The sequence below is a fragment of the Ciconia boyciana genome, chromosome 7, assembly GCF_034638445.1.
Source record: "Ciconia boyciana chromosome 7, ASM3463844v1, whole genome shotgun sequence".
In the NCBI taxonomy this organism is placed as follows: Eukaryota; Metazoa; Chordata; class Aves; order Ciconiiformes; family Ciconiidae; genus Ciconia; species Ciconia boyciana.
Window position 1 is genome coordinate 23,331,479 of NC_132940.1, and position 18,986 is coordinate 23,350,464.

The window sequence follows — 18,986 nt, forward strand, 5'->3', positions numbered from 1 at the left end:
TAAAGCCTTGCTAATGCTTCATGGAAAAAATTGAATCAGTCTACTGAGATTTCACCTATACAGCATGTCTTTTTTTCCCCTCATTGGTTTATAACTAGTGGCATTTGCACTAACGCGGAATCTTTGTCACTAAAGAGTTTGTCTGATTTTGCTCCGAGATGCTTGACTGAAGTTATAGTCCTCACGGACATCTCTCTGTCTCTGTTGTGATGTTACAAACTAGTTTCTCTTTTCAGAGAGCGAGCTTCTAGGTTTCTGAAAGTGGGAATAACGTCCCACTCCCTCTCAGGTTGAGCAGTGTGGTTGGCAAGAACTGTGGGTTTGGTCCACTCTAAAATTTACAACTTTTAATCCTTTGGATTTGTATTAGTGTTGTATTCACATCGAGTGTGTCTAAAATGAGCATCAAAATCAATGGCTGACCTGCCCTTCCCAGTACTCTTTAATCAGAAAGGAGTTTTTTTTCTTGCTTGTTGCAATCCACCTTGCATCAAATTTCTGAAAACAAGACCTGTTTTTGAAATTTCTGAAACAGACCTGATCTGTTTGATACTGTTGCAGTAACAGATGCATACAGATACTCCGTTTAATTTATCCGAACCTTTTTCCAGGCAACAGATATTTGCTTATTGATTCTGTTTGGCAAGGTGATTAAAGCATTTGCAAGTACATATCAGCAAATTTCTAAACTATTCAAGATTATTAATATTGTATCCCTTTTCAGGGAATTACTCAGATACAGAAATAAAGACAATGGTTAATACTAAAGACATCACACAGCTGAAGAATAACAGGATAATGTGTACTGAAATGGTTCTCATCCAGTTGCACAGACAAACCGTAACTCAGTTCTTACATGAAAGAGCTCTGGCTCATCAGCATATGAATTGTGTTAATATCACAACTCCTCTGCTTCTTTGACTACCTGTGGGTACCATAATACCCACAAGAAATAAGATACCATGACCTATCTTCAATTATAGGTCAGATATTCACTGTTTGGTTGAACAGCAGTGATCTCCTGGGTTCAAAGTCTAACTCATCTCTGCTTGCCCTCTGCTAAAGTGTCCCAAAAATAAATGCATTTAAAGCTTGTCATGGCCCTTGCACAGGCTTTTCCTTTTAGGATAGTAATTTGAATCCAGCACAGGTCAGCAGAACGGAGCTGGAATTATCCTCCTAAACAGGCAGTTGTTTGTAGCTGCTGGAAGAAGGAGGCCACAGGTCTCGCTCTGCTTCCCAGGCTACCGCTGCTCCTGTCATGAGTGACCACTACCAATTAACAGACTTACTGGGCATCTCAGCAGAAGGGTTAGAAAGTGAATTAAAGGGTGACTGAGTATTTATCACCTTAGGAAGAGTCATTCCTATACCCTAGACAAGAGTTGTTAAGACTCCTGTTTACGTAGGTGCCAAATAAATACACAATGCATGTATATAGTGCTTAAAGGAACCTGCTGTTTAGATGAAAGTTGTAAATAACTTTACTATCTTAACACACAGAAGCTATTATATGTGCAAATTATCCCTTACCATTGTTATTATTATTGAAATATCAAATATGAAAAATCTATGATATTTCACTATCTGGCCTGCAAGACTTTTTGAAGGACTACAATAAAATATTTTTCATAAATGTGTTCACATGCATATATGTTAAACAATTCTATGTAGTCTATCATTATTGCAGTTGCATTGCTGTATTTTATTTGCTTTATTCTACAACAGTGAAGCCTATGAGAATTCTTTTTCTCTCAGCAGCAGTTAGGAATAATCTTCAGCTGCAGATGTGGATTTTTTTCCCCCAGAATAAGGCAATCTGAGACAGCTATCTTTTTTTTTATGTTGTACAGAGTTAGAGGAATATAACAGTACCTGACTGAACCTCTGCTGTAATGTGATATTGCAAACATCATGGTTACTATATACATGACAAAGCTGATACTTGACTCATGGGTTTTCCCATTTGAATCAACTATAGATAGAGCTCACACGCTGACACGAAGGCAATACTGCACCGTAATATGCTTCAGCACCTCAGCTCAGCCCACTGTGTTCTCGGGCCTATAAAAATTTGTTAATCAAATACTATTAGATGTTCCTAATAATGCAATTGAACATAAAAGCTAAATTCTGCTTTAATTCAGTGTAAACATGATAAGTAATGAACCCTGTTTTCGGTTCTGATACTTCTTAATGCAGGTTTGAAGTCCCATTTTTCTTTTAGAGAAATAGTATAGGACTATAACCAAAACATATGGTCAGCCTTTTTGTTTCTGTCACAAAAATTACTTCCGTTAATTATCAGTGTCCTTGGCAAGCTCAACAAAAAGTCCAGAAAGATATTTTCAAGAGCCATCAGATTTTCACACTAAATGCATTTTAGACTATAAACAGCACACATGGCTTGCCCAAAAAAATAGGCCTTTTTTTCCCCCCATATGTGCATGTTGTCATTAAATTAAATGGCAAGGAGTGCAGCTGAGTTAGAAACGTGAATAACAGAAATGTACATGACATAGGGCTATGCGATAGTTACAACATGTAATGGAAAGCCAAGGTGGGGGTCCCATTCCTAATTTCATCACTTAACTCTCACATGGATTTGAGGAAGTAGCTGACCTGTACTTTATCTCAGTCTCACCATGTATAACCTGGGGATAACAGTAATACACGCACAAAATACTTTGACATCTTTCTGATAAAAATGTTAAGCAATGTAACTACCTTTAAAAACATTCTGATGTTCTTCTCACTTGCTGCCTGGGGTTTGGTGCATTCCTAAAATAGCAGCAAGTCAGCAGCCACAGCTCAGTTTTCCAGGACAGGGAACCTACACACGCTGCACTCTTCAAGTGACAGAACGAACACTGCTTTTTTGTGTGGAACCTGCTTTTAGGTCACTATAATCAGGCACTGTCGTAACTGCTCTGAGGAAAAGCTTAGTGGTATCAGGCAAAGCTGGGCCTCGTGCGTTAGTAAACTGGGCAGAGGTCTGGTTTAAAAGGCACAGGATTGCCTAGTCTGGTCCAAACAACGGGCAGGAATCTTGGCCTCTGCTCTGAGAAGCAACGTGGAAAGAAGCAGCCAAAGCACAGCTTGCTCTACAACCATGATTATCACTGTAGCTGTGACACACCATGTTCGGAAATATTAGTTTTGGGGCAGAAATAGTAAACAGACTCTGTCTTGTACAGTACAGAGTCCTTGTCTCGATGGCAGCAGTGAACCTGTATTTGCAGGCCATTACTACCAGGCTGAAAACAGAAGTTCCAGTTCAGCAAAACAACATGCACTAAATTTTCTCACATCCCAGAAAAGTTTGTTCAATCTTCTGAGTGACTTCTTTATTAAGAAATCATTTCCTACCACCCATTCATCTGGCAAGCCAACCTCTTATGCTAACTGCAAGATTTTCAGACAAATAACTTCATGCTCTTTGCCCCAACACATCCTATGAAAGAGCTCCTGAGGGAACAGCTACACAACCATCTGACAGCTCTGGAGGTTCCCCTTCAATTTCTCTTTTATTGTAATACCCCCAAAGTAAGAGATAATATCACAGTGCCGATATTGCTGCTTAGCATGCAAAGTCATGTACTCTCGTTGCACCCTTCTTCCCCTCTGTCTTGATATCCATGTGTTGCTTTTTGTCTTCTACCCAGATTGTAAGTTTTCTAAGGCATTAACTAAATGGAAAAGCTAGACAATGCCCATGTCTCTTGGGTGCTATAATGTATGAATAATAATTATACTAATAGTATCTGTTCAAGAGAAAAAGTGGGACTGGCAGTCAGAGACCAATGTAGTCAGAAGAACAAATATTATAGTGATACTTTAAAATGGCACTGATGTTCTGCCAGGGCAATGTTAGTAAAATCAGAGGGAAACTTAATGCACCTCTCGTGAGTAAGACAGAAGGAAAGTAGAGGATAAGACCTTGAACTGGAAATCAGGAAATGTTTTCTCAGCTTGGTCATTACAAGCAGAGTATTGAAAAGCAGCAAAGAAAGGCATCATGGCTAATCCACAGCAGTTCATGTAATACATCCTTATTTTACTTTGGTTGAATTGCAAAGAGAAATCCAAACACTAAAGGGAAAAAATTTACATTGCATTAAAAATGTTATGTATTTTTTTATTTCTTTTGCGACATATAGCTACTGGGATATGGAGTTTTAAATTCTGGTGATATTAGTGATACTTTCATGGAATGCATTATTCATTAGTGTACCCTGAAATACTAGCTCTTTCTACTGATGGTACTCCACAAGGAGAGAAGAGCTGATCTGCAAGGTTCAAACTGAAGGACTGTGACTTAAGTTTGCATTTACTACCCCTTTTCATCTGGATTTCTGAGATGCTACCACTGTGATGTTCAGATATAGATAACGGATTTATAATCTATTTTTGAAAGATGCAGGAGAGATATATAAAATGAAAACTTCACCCCAGTGAGTGATGTAATTTTTGAACCTTTTTTTTTCTGGGAGAAGTCCTAGAAGCTTAACTGGGAAAATCGGGGTGACAGTAAACATTGAGAGGGAAAAAGGGAGAAACCCAGCTCAGAGGCACAGTCACGATGGCAGTATCACAACCTAAACCCAGCCTTTTAAATCTGGTAACTGGCTTAGCTCTGGGCCTGTTGCTGGGATGCGAGATGGATGGTTCCAACTTCTATTGTGGCATATTTCACTATTTAACCTCAACTAACTTCAAGAGAAGGAGAATTGATTTGGTCGTTTAGTTAATTGAAATGCTTAAACAAAAGTTTCTGTTTACAGTGGAAGCAAGTCTTTCATGAAAAGCTTTGTCCATCTTAAAAGAAAGCTCACAAAGCAAGGGAGACGTGATGGTGGCCATTAGAGAGTGGGAGGATGAATGTGAAGTGCTGCTTGTGAAGTGCTGCTTTGACTGTCTCAGGAGAGCAGCTGCCAAGCACACTCGAGAAAGAAATCTGAACTCAGACATCTGTATGTGCATTGCGTCCACCATGTTTGCTCTGAGGAGAGAGAACCATATGAAGCGAGACAGCAAAGGTGAAATCCAGCAAGACATCCTACTTTATTGCCATGGCAACCCCACCCTGATGAAAAGTAGAAAAACAATAAAACATCTTTAAAAAAAAAAATCAGTGCTATCTACCAAGGGAATTGAGGAAGATGCACTTTAAGGAAGAGCTTGACATTTCCACCATTTGGTGACTCTTTGAAACAAAGGAATGGCTGCAGCTTTTGCAAGCTTCAGAGTTAGAACATATTGTACTTGATAAATTATTTAGTTTGTTTAGCAGCTGAATTCTGAATTATAAGTGAAAGCTGTAGTTACAGATTAGAATCTTTAATGACGCTGTAGCCAGACCGAATATTATTGTTGTGATTTTCCTTGATGTCTTCTGACATCTGTCATCCTTTAGCACTAGAATCACCTTTTCTGCATTAGACTTTCCAGGACGGGTGAATGTGAGTGTGGATAAATGTATGTGTGTGTGTGTGTCTTATGCAAGCATATGTCTGAATCTGTATGTTTGTGCTTATAAAGAGTTTTATGTGTTTATGCCTGCTGTATCTAAATTTGTTGTTGATTTTCATGTGAATTGAAGTAGATTACATACAGGGCCCATATAGACCTTGCTGGGGTCAGGGAGCCCAGCAGTAAAACATCTGCTGGTAAAGAAAGCAGCGACAACATCTCTTACACCACCGTAATGATGAGGAACCAATATGCAACAAAAGAGTGCTCAACGCATGCTGCCAAAGGGGCAGAGCTAGGAGGGGTGGAAAAGGCACATGCGAGGCAGTTTGTCTGCACAGCTCTTGTGGGAGTTAAAACTGCTCTCACACTCTCCCTCCCTCTCCCTCTCTCCAGAAGGCTCCTGAAATGGAGCAGCAGCCGCAGCAATACAGCCTGCTGTTCCCCACACTGAAGCCTTCATGTACAGCAGGGGACTTACTGGCACAGGAAGGTGCAATATATATCTCCCCCAGCCTTAGGGAATCAATTGCGTTTGCAAAAAATAATCCTTTAATTTTCATCTGTTATTTGCAAACATTGTTTTTTGTAACTAATTTGCATGGACAACGGATATTCTAATTTTGTACAGTAATGAGAAAAGCAATAAGACTGTCTTACCAAAGGGCACTTTTAAAACTAAACATATTGCTTTCTGTTTTAAATAGCATGTATCTGATGTGGCTGTCAGTGTTAGTATTAACTGTAGCTAAGCCATTACACTGGCATCTGGAGATCCTATTTCAGGTTATGATTCCTGTGTAGAAGGAGGTAGGTATATAAAAGAATAGAAAAAGAAGAGTTTATCCTACAATGGGATATGAAGGTGAGAACTGATTGCAAATCACTTGATTCCCAGGCCAGAGCTTTATGCAATCACCTTCCTCTGTCTCCAGATGTGTACCTTGATAGGGAGATCAACGTTCTTCCTTAGCCCTATCTGCTCATCCGTGGTCACACCACGTGGACACCATGTGCCCTCCTGGCGCTGAGCTGCAGGTTCTTCCTAGCTCTTCAGCAGCCACCCAAGCAGCGATGCCCCATGGAGGAGAGAGAAGGAAGTCCTCTCCAGGAGCAGACCCCTCGGCTGCCCCACGATGTGAAACCCTGAGCTCTGCACTGACACTATGCCACAGCAATGGCAGATGTTCAAAAGGAGATCTAAAATACAGTCCTATAGAAAAGCCCATGGAAACAGTTTGGCAGGCGCGAGAACACATTTTTGAAAGGGGCACTGAAGTTTAATCCCTTTGTAGCTGGAAGGATAAAAAGCTCAGTACTGTAGTAAATTCATACCTTTTTTACTCCAAAGGAAAGCTATGGCCTTTAGTCTCTACTATATTTGTCGGGAACCATGTCAGAGTTTAACACAATACTGCATTAGTGCGTGATGTAAAATGGAGTTATGATCACAAGAACTTATAATAAATTTTGTGTGCCTATGAGCAATAACTCAGCAGCTGGTATGTGCCACCCCTGTGCTGTGAAAAGCATATACAGACTTTTCTTTGAAATAGCAGCAATTCAGAAATATGTTTGTTTAAAAAGAACCCACAGAGATAACATGCTGTCTGGTAGCAAAGAAAAGAATGCTTGGGCTTTTTCAGAAAGAGTTCATTCACGTGGGAAGGAAACCCGTGCTCTGTGGCCAAGGTCATGGAGACCTTGGATAATTCACTGAAAGACAGCACAAACTGAAGTTGCTTTAGAAGACAATTGAGGATATGGCAGAAATAGCTTTCTCCTTGTAGTGTGTGCATCACTCCTACTAATATTAATGAGATATAGCTTCCTCTATTTCCCATCAATATTAATGAGAGATGCACGTGCCCCTAATGTTAATGGGAAATACACACGCGTGTAACTCCCATTAATGATCATTAGATATCCACAGGAGAACCCTCATTAATGCTAATGAGTGTTGCACGTATATGTAATTCCCATCAGTATTAACCAGAGATCTATGTGCATGTATTGCCCATTAGTGTTAATGAGAGATATACATGCGTGTGGCTGAAACTGCCATTAATGTTAATGAGATGTATGCAGGAACTGACAAAAGAAGATACTTTATCTTGATAACAGAAACTTGCTCTTTGTATTTGGGTACTAGTTCATCTTTAGGAAATTCATTGCTTTCTATTAATAATCTAGTTTGGGTATTACTTTGTCTGCGTACTAAGTACCAGGCCAAATTAAGACAAATGCAGAGATCCATTTTCCAGATGACGTGAAGTCTCTATGTAGGTCACAGATCACAGTACGGCAATTTGTGTATTTATGCTGGGGTCAGCCTGTGGAGTTAGTGAATACATGCTTTGATTCTATGGATTTTGATCAAAATTGTCTTTCTTAATGGCAATAAATCTCACCCAAGGCTGTACTCTGATAGGCACTTGGGTAGCTATGATCTGCCTTGAACTTAGGTCCTGCTAGCTATGCTTTCATCGGACCTGTGAAGTTTGTGGCAATTTCTTTTACAAACTTTCTTTTATAGCTAGTTACTCCTAATTGATCAAGGGCTGTGTGGGGAGTGTGGGCTTGAATTGTATCCTTAAGTGAAACGAGTCAGTGGAATTTACAAACTGAAAATGTGACATATTTGCATCAGCCTTTGCTATTTATGAGGCATCATCTGTGCAGATACTGAATTTTGCTACATATCTTTCATATCAGCAAAAGCCCATAGATAGTCAGACAGTAAGCAGAAAAGACCTCAAAGTGTTAAAATTAAGATCAATGTTGAAAAAATAAGTCCCTGCAATATTCTTTTTTAAAACTGTAAACAGGGGACATCACACCATAGCCTTAGAAAATCTCAGAGCTTCTTACCTAAAACAACAGTCTTATTCTCCACTGACTAATACCGTGTACAGTCACTTTTGTCTTGCAAACCAAGTGTAATAGAACAGCATGGAAGAGTATCACACCTACTTTGCACCGTATACATGGCTTCTTAAGGAAACACCTAGGGAAGATGCGGGTTTGTGGGAGCTACACCAGTATAAGTATCTTGTGTCCTTTTAGTTCCCATATCTGTTCCAGGAGTGGTCTTATTTGTTAAGACTGGGAGATAACTGACTGATCAAAAAGGGAACTTGACAGCTCAATAAGACACGATTGTAAGGAAAGCAAATCTTATGCACTGCTACACTGTTTTATGCGTAGAAAAACTTAGGAAAACTGAAATGTAATGCTACTGTCTTTATCAGAGAGGGTCCATCTGCAAAGTATGCTCATGACATTGGTATATCTAGTCTAAGAAATTCTTGCTCCTCAGCTCCTCCCCAGCCATTTTTTTCCCTGGCTCTCACAAGGGTTTTCAGCGGTGCCAGCACTCTTTGTGGAACTGTGCTATGAATTAGATAATTGAAATTATCTGTTTTAGAGAAAGCGCACAGTACTGAGCTGCTCTGCTGGGTTTTTTGTTTTTCTTGTGTCCATATCATTTGAATGACCCAATTTATCAAGGAGAGTTGTATCAACATAGCTGAGGGAAGCTAACAACTACTGGCAAGGACAGGAACAGGCATTTTGAGAAAAGTGGTTACCACAAGAAACAATGTCTCACTAAATTGTAATCTCAGGTCCACCAGTGAAAGTCCTCATGACTTCTAGAGGCAGCGGAAGCGCAGCATTCTCTGGTTTTCGAAGGACAAAGGCCAGACACTGGAAGACAATTAAAAAACAGATGAAAACACATGGCTTCATTTTCCTGTTAATCACTTTTTCTAGATGCCCCATCACATTCTTCAAGCTACACCTGCTCTTAATTGCTTTATACCAACCAGAAAGCAAGGGGGTTCCAAGTCAGAGAAGCAAATACAAGATATAAACAAAACAAAACCAAACCTAAACAAAATAACCACAAAGCGTGCTCCTGGAACAGCATGCACTTGAATCTAGGAACAAGGAATTTAATTTGGCACTGGGCTTCACATAAACAGCAGACTAAGAACTAACAAAGTCTATCACAAAAACATGACTTAGGGCTCAATTTTCCTTTCTAGGCATGTAACCTTTGTTTACATATTTGCAGCTCTGGGGCTCAGCAGTGTAATCAAGTGCTCCTGATTTTAATTAAAGGAGTAAAATTTGCATATGCAAACTCCCCTCTTACTGGTGTTAATGCCTCAGCAATGCCAGCAGCTTTGAAAGAAGTAAGAAAACAAAAAAAGGCAGAAATAAAAAAAATCCAACAATTAATCAATTTTATTTCACTAAAGTAAGGGAAGGAGCAGAGATGACAATATAAAATATTTCTAGTCATATAGCTAACATGCACTAACTGAGATTTTGGTCCAGCTTTTAACTGAGGAGGTGTTTTCATAGCTAATACAGGGTCCTCGTGTCCTGTCACAGGCTCTGAGGTAAATGGCTCAAGCTCAGGTTTTGTCATTCTGTGGGAAAGCCAGGCATAAGTGAAAACCCTTGTAGTCTTGAGTGACTGCTGTTTACAGAAGAGCTCCTCCCTCACGCAACCTGGAGAGATGCTTATGGTTTGAGAAGTAAACCCTTGCACCTCAGGCTTTCCCAGGATGCTCCAGCTTGCTGCTCCACCTTCCCTTTTGGGTCACTAGAAACAAGCAGATCCTCTGCAGGGGGATGCTGACAAGAATAAGTGCAAGACAAAGCCAAGTGTCTGCGTTATTTAAAAAAGACAATAAATTCTGTGTGCTTAAGATAATGTCATTGAGACATTCACAAATACACCAGAAAACTAAGATTTTCAAGCAGACATGCAGGGGCTACCAGGGGATTGGAAGAAGTTGTGGTTTTTTCATGTTTGTTTAACTATAGGATCCTCCAGTAAAATTTGGACAGTGGCATTAATTCCCACTGATCTGCTCACCTCCAGAAGGCAGGTCTCTCTTTTGAAAGAGAGAGACAGAAGCAATATAATGCTGCTTGGAGCAGTCTCCCTTTCCATGCAGTCACCTGAGTGGTTAGAAGGGAATCAGTCCCTAGAGCATACTGAAAGAGCACACCGTGGAGATGAATATGCCTGTATTAACATTGGAACTGCAACATACTACAAAATACCATACAGCATAACAGGCTCCAGAGGAGCCACTATGGTCCATTGAGTAAAATATGCCCTTTTAGACTTGCTCAAATACATATTTACATGATAGACCAAAAATACAGAGCTGGTCTATTGAATAAACACTGCAGTAAGCTTCAGAGCTGTTATGGTCTATTGAGTAAATAATAAAAACTTTTAAAAGGGTCCAAGCATGTATTTTCACAATATAACAGAATCACTTCAGAGAAAACTATTGTGTCAATTCTCAGGCATATCCATGAGTGATTTCGTTTCTTTTCCTTTTTGTTTCACCATTTAGCCTGACTTACGTATGCCACTTGCATAACAATGCACAGTTCTTTCCAGTCCCTGGGCACAAATTATAAGAATCCTGTTGCAAATTCACCCCATACAAAAGTGGTTTAGCTGCTGTGGTTTTAGGCAATAACCTCAGTAAATATTTTTACATAAGCTGGGAGTAGGGGGAATGAAAGGTGATGATGAGAGAGGCAAAGATATTTTCTAGCAAATTGGGAAGAGCTGAAACGGTCTCTCTCTGCCTACTGCAGACTATAACTTTCCTTTTATTTTCTGTTCTGTTTTTCAACTTGACTCTTCTTTCCTAAACTAATAATGGAAGGAAACCTTTTCATAACACTCCATTTCATGACAGAGAGAAAAAACATCTTGATCCATGTCCATTGTTAGACTCGGTCATAATTTTATTTCATCCTATGACTTAAAAGGGCTTACAGAGAATAAAACTAATCACGATTCTGATTCACCTTCTCTGTGAAATACAATAAATTAAGACCATGCAAAGAATTTATTTTTACTGGCAGTTAACAAGAAGTTTGTTGTCTAATTATCCAGGGCCAAACTATTCATAACTGACATTCTCACAGCCTAGGAACAGCTAATAGGGCTACGTTTTGTTCTCACATCTCCAAATCAGGAGGTACTCCTCCAGATTATACAGCTGCAACTGTGAGTAGAATGTTTACGTCTGAAATACTTTTATGGCCTGTCCTATGAGCTTTGCTGAGAACTTCCTCGAGGAAGTACCCCTGACTTTTGTGGTCCCACAAAAAGCAGTCAGCTGGCTCCCCGGAGAGCCTCTGCACTGAACAAACTGAGCAACCTTGTTCAGCCAGGAGGCAGGTAAGAGCCCCAGTACCTATGGGGTACAGAGCACTGGAGATAGACCTTCACAGCTTCACCTTCACTTAAATCTGAAATAGATAGGAAATATAGGGAACAGAAGACATATTAAACAGTATGCTAGTCTTAAAACAAACTGCAAAGAGAAACAACAAGCAATGCACTATTCTGCTTAAAGATAGATAATAGAAAGTATGCAAAGAGTTACAGAAGTTTAACATAAGGAACCCAGAGAATGAGTTTCAGAAAGAGAAGAGGTAATGTTTAGGCTAAGCATGCCAGCCAAAGTTCCTTTCTGTTAGTGGAAAAAGAGAGAAAAGTATCTCCAGAAAGAGACTCACACCTCACCTTGTCCTGGAACTCCACCAAACAGGCTGTTTACGCAGCTGTGCATAGAAGAGGGAGCACTTAGGAAACCAGTTTAAAACAGATGCTTTAATTTTCAGACAGTATAAGTTAGATGAGATTAATTCTGTACATGATTTCAGCAGCTGAGGTTTCAAGAAATACGTCAAATATAGCATAAAAGGCATCACAGCTTATTGACAAACAACAATTTTGTAGTACAGGTTAGAACTGAAGAATACAACATCATAGGGTTCGCTCAGCTTTTATGGTGTCTTCCAGCTAAGGATAAGAGCAAACCCAAGTTTTCCAGAGTCCAGAAATTGCTGACAGTATGAAAAGAAAACCACAGAAACATTGAACTTTTATGGAAGCTCTGTGAACTCAGAAGCAGAATACACTTTGAATGATTTTAATTTTGCAATGTATATTTCAAGTGGCTATAAGACACAGCTTCCAGCAATTACCAGATCCACTGCACAGGATATTTAAAATGATTTCTCATATGGAGAACAATGCTTCTGGTATCAAATACTAATTTTGAAAAGAATGTTTAAATAATTTCTGAGATCACCTACTGGTTTCATGGTGACTTTACAAATTTTTATTCAGAAATGACTTGTCAGTATCTTCAGGGTTTCTCCATACAGGAGAAATGGTAAATTCTCTTTGGTTCCATGGTAAAATAAAACAGCCCAAGGTGTTTAACCAGCAAGGCTGTACATTATTACAGAACATCTGTAGGCTTTTCATTTTAATACCCCATTACAAAGACTACAATGATTTGCACCGTTTACTAGCATGATTATCTTTCTAACAGAGAAATCAAAGACTTTGTGTGTGTTTCCTGTGAAAAGGATATGTGATTTTTCAGGTGGGAGAAGATCGACACTCTTATGGAAAAAGGCATGGACTCATATACTGTTATATTACAGTTAAGTGAATGGTTTAAGGCTGAGAAGACAAAGCGGTAGCACTTCCACATGTGCCAAGTCCATCAAGCCACAGTGCCTCTCAACACTAAAAACTGAATTAGTTCTTCCACAGACTGCCGTTTAATTTATCAGAACTCCTGCTTTGCACTTCACTGAACTACAGTCCAAGGAGACTTACCGAATTCACATGAAAAGGTCTACTCGGGCCCAGGCATGCTTGAAGCTGACAAGGAAGAAGTTAAATGCAAGACAGCTTGTTGAAGAGAGTGATATGCTCCCCATACACTCCAAAAGCTCTGATGTCTTCCACTGGGGAAACCTGGGAAGAAGGTGCACCACACACACGGGGTCGTTTTGGAGTGGCCAGGCCAGTAACTGGACAGTGTGACACAGTATTTGGTGTGCATCTGTTTATGCGCTGCAATGCCCACACTTGCCTGTTATGAGCTACAGGAATGCCAAGCAAGAATTACCACTGCCAGTGAGCTTGTCAGTGCCACGATCAAAAGTGATTTGGTGCGATGCTGACAGACTGCTCCTACCCTCAGCCAGCACCACTGAACCCGGCCACCCTTGACTGAGCTACCCAAGGACCTAGGAAAATATGCTGCTTCGTCTTTATTTGGCAACTTGCATGTTTAAAAACCATTTCAGGATTTCACACCTATTTGTCACCTGGCTAAACAGCGCTTTATTCAGCAGAATCTAAATCAGACTTCTTAAGCAGAATATATGCCAATACTATCTTGATTAACTACCAGTCACTACTACACACTGTCATCACAGTTTCCACGGAGATAGACCCGGTAAAGCAGCTATCCCTATTCAGTATGTCCCAATTAAGTAGAGTATACTGTAATAACATTCTACATTTATATAAGCCATTCATCCTCAAGCACTTTAGAGATTATACAGTGTTCAGACACCACTGTGATGAGTGTATTATAACTGCCTCCATGTAGCCACACTGAACTGCAGCAGCTTTTCAAGTGCAAGGCAGCAGCCAATTGGCATGCCAGTTTCTGAGCTACCATGGATGCAGGAACAATGCTGCAGTGTCCCTGAGATAAACCCATGACATTAAAAAAAAAAACCAAACAACAAAAAAACCCTTCTTGAGTTTCTGAATCTCCCTTGGGAAGAAAGACATTTAGCTTTAAACTTAATCAGAATAAATCCATGTAATATAATGCGCAAACATCAATCAACTTAATTTGAGAAAACAGCCAAGACATCTCTTCCTATACGTAATTCCACAGATCCTGCAGATTAAATATTTCAAAATCTGTTGCTTGGACTGCTAAGCTCCCTTTGCCAGTGACTGAATGCTGAATTATTGTTGGATGTGCTTTCCTCCCTTTAGTATCTAATTTCACTTTTATTTCCTCTTTCCACTGTAGAAGGTATTTCTGACTAACCACCCACTCCTACAGCCCTTCATTTTTTGTTATAATTCTCCATTTTATAAATGCAGAGAATGTCTCATCTTCAGCCACATTTTCTAAATGACAGTGGGAATGAAAATGAGGTATTGAATGCTTAGCTATTACCTTTCTCTGCAAGTTTTGTCCAATAATTTATAGACGTGGCATATACAGCATCTTGTTTAGTCCAGCTGTAACATATATACATACCTCCCTTTCCTCAATAAAGCTTCTCCCTCCAAGTTCACTTGGGATTGTACTCACACTTGAAGCTGTTGAAGTGCCTGTGGTTAAACAACCAGCCGAGCTATTTATTGAGAACAACCCTTTCTATCTGCCCTATTAAGCAAATATTACCTTCAACTAACAGAGAATTTAAACTATTGGTTTAGGTGGTCCTGTTGTCAGCTGGATGAGGGTTGTATTTCCTCAGAAGAAAGCTAGGGTTTTTTATGTCAAAGATGCCAATAAGTCTTTGCAGACCTACTAATTTCTTTTGGAGACATCAGCTTTCAGTTCTTCTGAACTTCTGCTGTGTTTTGTAAATCCTATGAAAACACTATTGATAAAGTGCCATATTTTAAAATGCTTTTACAGACAGAAGTTCAGTAGGGTTATGTGTTTTATTGCTATTCTCTCATTATTCAAAAATGGATGAAGAGATTTTGCTCAAACTTGCTAAAATAAAAATATAAGCCATTATATTTTTGGCTTTTGAGAAGGACTAAGTTCAGAAAGCTGTGTAAGCCCCCACTTAGCTCCGGCATATGCTTACCATTTGTGGCAAGGGGACTTAATTCACTCTCACTTAATGCGTTGTTTTTGAATAGAGATATTTCTTAGAATTGAAGTACTGTGAAGTTTAGCCTCCGAGGTGAATGTTTTGGAAGGTTAATAGCCTGTGGAAATAGAGGAGCCCTATGTTATGTTTAGTACTCACTATGGCTGAAAGATGAAATAGAGACTCACTTCACCCAGCCGCTGAAATGCAGCCACCTGTGGGGACTGATGTGCCAGCTCTTTAGGGCAACCGGGCAAAACCATTTAAGTGGGAAGTGAAGCGTTATGCCTCAGTCCAAAGGGAGTGCTTGCCATTGTTGTTACTGAACAGCATGACATTTTTCTCTGGGTGGAAGGCACAGTTTGTGTAATGCTATATTTCAAAAGGATTTGGCTTTGGATATACAGGAAATGGGATCCCGCCATCAGTTAATCAATAACTCGCTGCCATGGACCAATCTCCCTGCTTAGCACTGGAAGAAACCAGCAGAGGCAAGACCCTGGACAAAGCAAATGTTACTTAATGCGAGTGCCTACCTAGAAGGGTTACTTTTATTTATCAATTTTTTCACTGAACCCTTAAAGGGAGACTCAAATGTTTGGTACAACCAAATATCTTTGACACTTTTGCTATAGATTAAGATCACAGTTTAATTACTATCACATATAAGGTTCCTTTCTGTTTCAGCAGAATTCATTGTCTCTCCTTAATTTAGTGAATTTCTCTTATAAATTCAGATTTAACTTTGATCTGAATTTCAACCAAACCAAATCTATTCACTCTACAAATCATCTTTATCCTTCTAGGGTAGAAGTAGAAGGAAAAGGGGAAAGCTTGGGAGACGTTTTGCAAGAGACAAGGCAACAGAAAAGTAAACTGCAGCAGACCAACAGACATGATTCTAATTCTCTGAGATGATTTGTTAAAGGAAACCACACACTATATGGATTTAATGTATTAACTGTGGTGCTTTCTTCCCCTCTGCTTTTCTTTCCTTAAGCTTGAGGACTTTAATTTCCCCAAATTTACAATGTCACCACTGCCTGCTCTCCCCCTCCCAACTCGCAGAAGGAAATGCACTAGCATGGTTTTAAAAATCATAAACATGCAAAATCGTAAGATTTTGTGTGGAAGAAATCTCCGTAAATGCTTAGATACAGTTTGGCCTGAAGGTGGCAACATTGAATAATATTCTGAAGAAAGATGCTTCACATATAGATACCTTTAATTAAAGTTTTATGTTTTTAAGCGAATATCCTTCTCCCCCATTATTTTTTCACAATGTGTTGAGAGAAAAGTATGATGAGGTATCGTATATGTGTTTCAAACAATCTTGAGCACACATTATGCAAAATTATTTGCAATTAAAATGAAAGCAAACAAACATATAATGTATACGTAAGTCCAGCCTTCCATCCCCTCAATTTAAAAGCAATTTTAAAAAAGATAGGCTATATGTTCCTTTTCACAGTATTGCTACCAATATGCTCTTAACTTCAAACCAAAATTGGTGCTGATTCTTTCAAACTGGACCTTGCCTTTATGCTAAGTTATTTCACCTGCACTCAGTAAATGCTGTGATTTAGAACGTGATGCATTAAGCAGGTAAGAGGAGATGGCATTCTGGGTATTGCGCTGCACGGTGACATGAGTTGGGTGCCCTGCAGACCAGGGGCAAAGCGCTGTGTGCACTCAAGATGGGCTGATAATCAGTAAAGGAGCTTGGCCCAAAGCATTTTGTGGAGAACACAAGGAAACAAGGATTTTAAATATAATTTCTATTTCTTTTAAAAGATTTTTCTATTTATTTTCTAAAAAATAAAAAATAAATATAAATCTACAGGTGGATGTCTATCTTTGGATTATTAAGAAGATAATAGATAATTCTATGACTTTCTTAATCTTTCTGTCCTAATTCATCTTTCACTGATTTCCACAGTGCTCAGTGATTTTTCCTTTGACTTCTGTAAAATTCAGTGTTTTCTGTTATCCCATTGATTACTGTCCTTGTGGCTACATGAAGAAAGGTATTATACAGAACTGAAATAATGTTTTACACAGTCCTTGCTGGTAAGGCTACATCTGCACTGCTCTGAGCATTCCCTACTAGGAAATCATGGTAGATTTAAAGAAAAAAGACTTAACTAGGGCAGCCAGCAAACAAAAAAAAAATCCTCAAAGTTCAGAAGACAGCAACTATTATATTAAGAGTGGTTAGGCAAGAAAACCAACTGCTGAATTTGCCCTGTCTAGAGAAAAGATGACATGATAACAGGCTGCGAGTACTTAAGAGGAATTAATAAAAAGAAGGTGGAGGGTGGTGTGGGAGGACTGTTGGCAGCACAGGGAAAGCAGGTAGAAGTATAGTAATAGCTCAAAATTACTGAAGGGAAAAATGTAGATTAAATAGTACAAAATGAGAGAAGAGGGAGGTAATATGGCAGAGAGGGTCACTGATTTCAAGGCAAACGTTCATCCCTGAGGAGCACATCAACCTACATTGTTTGCAGAGGTTGGAGTAGGTGACTCCAGAGGTCTTTTCAACTCTAATATATATGGGTCAGATCACTCCTCTTTATGGCAATAACTCGAGGAGTGTTTCACACAGAGAGCCCTGCTTCCAGAAGGTCTGCCCTGTGCAAAGCAAGTTGGGAGCCTGGCTGCGTGCACCCTGCTGGTTCTTACACCTTTGTAACAGCCTTGAACTTTACACAGGCTTTTCCAACCTGAAGGAGGAAAAGAATCCCTTGCTAACGATTCCTCCTGTTGGCTCTGGAGAGGAGCTGATGTAAATAAAGCATAAACAAGAACTGGAGAACAGTTAGATGGAGTACCATTAGTTCAACTGGAAAAAGTGCCATCGATGAATCAATGACTTAAAAACCAACTAGTTCACATCATTTCTGACAGGTTGATTTTGACCATGTATCCATCCCTGAGCAAAAGCGAACAGTAAATTATTATCCTTCCAAACCAGAAACAAAGGCCATTTAGGAGGGAAGGAGAAGAAAACAAGGCTGCAATCTTTTCCTGCCTATTCTTACCTGCCCACCCACTTGCCTAGTAGAGAGTATAAGCAGGCACATTCTCTAATATTGTCATACCTTTGGGAAAGAACACAGACTAGTTTCCTCAGGGTATGAAAGGGGTTCCTACTACATGACACCATAGTACAGTCTTGCTCTTGAAGATTAGCCATATTTCTGGTGGGGTTTCAAAAGCTTTTTGGGGGCAAGCTCTCAACTCCCTTTTAATGCATCCACTCTGTGATTTTCAATGTACTTAGTCATTAAAGTAGACTCACTACCTTTGGCATTTCTATTAAAACTGCATGTTCAGAAAAGGAACAGTGGCTGAGTGAGTCACTGACAAGAAAGCACAGGTATCACAGAGGGGAAAAAGGATTATTTTTTCCAGGCACATTCTCTTGGAAACTGAATAGACTGGATGAAGAATTGGCAAAGTTGTAATGCAAACCACAGCATCACAAGGTAACAAGGCAGAAAAGCAAAATTAACATAATCCCAACCTTATACATGCAGTTCAGACTCCATGTTCTGAAAAAAAATCATGACACAAATGATAGAAAGAGTTCCTGTACAGTCTGATACCAGATCATTCACTAAAGCAAATATGACACTAAATGTTCATGAGCAAGCGTATGCAGCCTGCTCCTGCGAGACAGCCATAGCTAGAAAAGGTTTTCAGCCTGCAGCTGCAGGGACAAATTAAGTGCATGAGTAAACAGGGTGGTCTCAATATAAGAATCTCACAACAACACAAGTTAAAATGAATTAAGCAAT